Source organism: Pleuronectes platessa, chromosome 3 (genome assembly GCF_947347685.1).
Source record: "Pleuronectes platessa chromosome 3, fPlePla1.1, whole genome shotgun sequence".
Taxonomy (NCBI): Eukaryota; Metazoa; Chordata; class Actinopteri; order Pleuronectiformes; family Pleuronectidae; genus Pleuronectes; species Pleuronectes platessa.
The window spans coordinates 11,459,646-11,463,666 of NC_070628.1; positions in this window are offsets into that span (position 1 = coordinate 11,459,646).

Here is a 4,021-nt window from a genome sequence, read left to right on the forward strand (position 1 = left end):
TTCCTCCCCCAAGTAGCATATATGGACCTCCCCCCCTCACTTATTGGTCCTCTTCTGAACCCTGTTCCCTACACTGCCTTTATTTTCTCCCCCAAATACATCTCAGATCCACTTTTATCAGAGCCGAAGTTAGTACTTTGATGAATACACAGAAAATCAACAGGTGACAGTAAGAATACTCCAGTCTGTTCACAATCTAGTTCACGTAGTTCCACCAATGACCCCATTATAGCCGGAAATATGATCATAAGTGGCATTTTCACTATTAAAGACTGACCTGAACAACAATATAAAATATAAAGTTGGCTGCAACTGCACCATCGTACTTCAACAGTAAAATGCTGTTAAAATATTTATGCGTTTGTGCCATTTGTGTGTGTGTGATAAGGACCATTCATCATGATTTCTGCTTTGGATACTCTCACTTTTAGCAGAGTATTTGTTACACTGACGATTTGAATGTGACTCATTTTCCACCACGTGACTCCACTGAAGTTTTAGTTGTCACAACTCACGATCTGTTGAACCAGAGAGTTTTAATTGTTTGAGTCACAAAGAACTAAAACACTCCAATTCTGTCCATCCCTCCAACAGAAGTGAGAGACCTGTTACACCAGGGACAGATCACATATCACAGGGATGACACAAAGACACAAAGAAACGCTCAGACTCACAGCAAAGGACAATGACAGTCTCAAAGTAAACTGCCTGTCTTTGGACTGTGGGAGGAAGGTGGATTACCTGGGAAAACCCCACACAGACACAAGGGGTACACGGTAACTCCACATAGAAAGGCCCAGCATGGTCATCTGTCTGGTTCAAACTCAGCACTATCATGCTGTGACACAAAAGTGCAAATGTGAAAAGTCAAACAAAACATCAAGTTAGGATTAATCATCTCAAACCCTTTCAGATTTATCTCGTGGCCCTTTGGGAACCACCGGATAATATATTGACCTCGATAAGCTATAACAGTGAAGTACTTCACTGTATCAACAAACTCATGATTAAATCAAGATTAATACATCAGGAACAGAGGTCATTTTTTTACTTTTGATGCTATTGGTACATTTTACTTTGTGCTTTTACTTCTGACTCATTATTAATAAATTCAAAGTTTACATTTTACTTGTGATGTAGTATTTTTTACCTTGTTTTAATGATACTTTTACTTAAAAATCTGATTACTTCCTCCACCATTGTAAAACCAGTGAAAAAGTACTCCACATGCATTTGACCTGGGCTGACATTAACTGCTTATTATTGACTGTAATAACAGTCAATCCAATTCATTCAGGCCTCATGAAACTATATGCTTTTTAAAATTTGTCAATGAGAAGTGAATACACGGAAAAGCATCAGCTATAGAGACACAGGTACAAGAAGCAGAAGAAAACCAACAGCAAGAAGATAATTAGGAGAATAGGAGATCCTGCAGTATGATCCGAAAGAAGTAATAATACGTAGTAATCATTGACACTGTGTCAGAGCAGTAACGTGAAAAGCTGAGGTCTAAACATCCTGAATGTGACTTATTTTATCTTTCAAAGGGAAGGTATTTTAGGTTTAAAGTCACACAGCATGGAGTTTATGGGCTAAACACCACATCAGCATCTGTAGGTCTGTTTTTATAAATGTTTTATTTTCATTATTGTTGGTGTATTATGTAAAATCTTTAATTTCATTATCGTTGTTACATTTCATGTTTTTTTTAAGATGGACCCCAGAAAGTCCAACAGTACAAGGAAATAAACATCAAACGGAGGATCATCTAAACTTAGAAGAAAATACTTTGGGTAACAAAACTTTCGTTCAGGTTCAAGCCTAATATTATGTTTTCAAAAACGACCTAAAATGTACAAATGGGATTTAAAGCAGGAACTGAACATCTACCATTTTTAGGAGAGCGTTCAGTTACTATGGTGGTTTTAAGATGAGTCTAACAGTTTGTTGATGTACTTTTCTTTATCACCTCTTCCAGTTAGCATGCAGGTCATTGCAGTTTGCATGTTGTGCCACAAGAGGGAGCCGTTTGGCCTTTAAAAGGGAACGCTCGAGGTTAAGTACTTTATTTACAATTCAACTTTTTAAGAATGTAAATATTTTCAGAAAGTAGCATTGAGAGAAATAAAAACCCATAGAAGATAAATTCACAAAGAATCAGTGGTACAATTTGGACTTCAAATGTCACTATATCACAGTGATGATCCTGACTTGAGCTTCAATGAGTGAACTTTCACTCTTTTACCTTCTGGAAAATCAAACTCATATTGTGATAGAGCTGGAAACCTCGCTCTATGAATTTAAAATACTTCATCTCGCTTGTTTACAAGCTTGAACCAGTAAAACCTTCACTGATACTGGTTGCTGTTTGTTCCTCAAACTCTGCTGAACCATGTAGCCTGGACTCAAAAGGACCGTGTGAACTGCTGCAGTTCAGGCTGAGGGGGGCGCGCCAAGCCAAAGGATTGTGTCGGGGACCCTCTGAGGTCAGCACGGGTCAGAGCGCAGCGCCTGACAACACATACACATACACACACACACACACACACAGCACGCACACACACAAAAACACATACACAGACGCACATTCAATTAGGCTTAATGGCTTGAGGCTTGTTTGTATTTTCCTGTAACAGTCTGGTTTACAGATGTTACTGTGATAACACTATAGATCAAAACACACACCCACACACCCACACAAACATACACACACACAGTGGTCCACACTACTTGAATAAGCAGATACAACGACCATCACCCGCTGATACCAACAAGAGTAGGCTACATGTTTGTTTATTTTATTTATGGAGCCAGTCTGTGTGTATTTGTGCACTTGTGCATTTTTGTATTTGTAGCAATAGGCAACAGAGTAAAAGCTTTTTTATCAAATCAACCACGCATAAACGTTATAAATAAACTGTAGCAATAACAGTGTAGGTTTTATGAGGCAGATATCTGTATATTTGTATACATTTTTATTTAAACATGTTCTGATTATACGTTATATGCACAATAAAGGTGGATTGGGATTCATTGTTGACCTGCTATCTTGTATATGTTATAGCCAAAGTGACACTATAAACAAAAAAATATTTGGAAGATGAAAACCTGCTTATTTAACAAATATTAAGAAAAAGTAATTATTGTGGACAGCAGATGAACCTGGAGGTGAAACATATTATTCCAACAGTTTCCACTCGCACCTGTTACACCAAGAATGTTTTTTTTTTTGTTATAATGTGATTTCTATATTTCATCCAAATATTTTCCCCCTCACTTGTTTTTCTGTGACTCATTTTTCCATTAGATCTTCTTTTGTACTGCAAATTGGTATCTAGAGGAGCCCATATGAGAAATAAAACCAAATACAGCCAAGCTGTCAAACATTCAAAATCATTTCAGGATATATTTAGATTTTGTCCAATTTGAGGCCATTCTGGCGAATTTAGACAGATTCCAGCCCAAAATAAATATAAATATAAATTTTAGGGATAATTTTACTCTCAAATCAGCAACAAATCGTAAATTCTTTAAATAAAATCAATAACAGCACATACGCAGAGGTTGCCAAACATGTATGAAATAAGCTAAAACGATGGAAACGCAGTAATATGGTATATATTTTACACTGAGGATCATATTAGTGGAAACCTTTTACGTGTTTTCATTCAGTCAGAGTTGGCAGGCCATTTCTAAAACATGGAAAAACAAATTTCACATCAAATAAGCGCAATAACTGTTAACAATAAATATCCCGACGCATCATTTGGTTTCATTCTGCATGACGCAACAACTTGGCGTTACCAAATCTGTCAGCAAAAACTTCCAGAATTTAATTCAGTGAATTAAAAAAAGCAACAGCACATGAGTCCGGTTATATTTCAAAGGACAAACACATAAAAAGTGTTAAAAGTGCACAGTCAAGTAATTGGATTTAATGCCCCCGTCCCGCTCGCTCGCGCTTTTCTCTCCATGGTGCACTAAAAACTCGCCAAACGCCTCTTCAGATGTCTTGTGA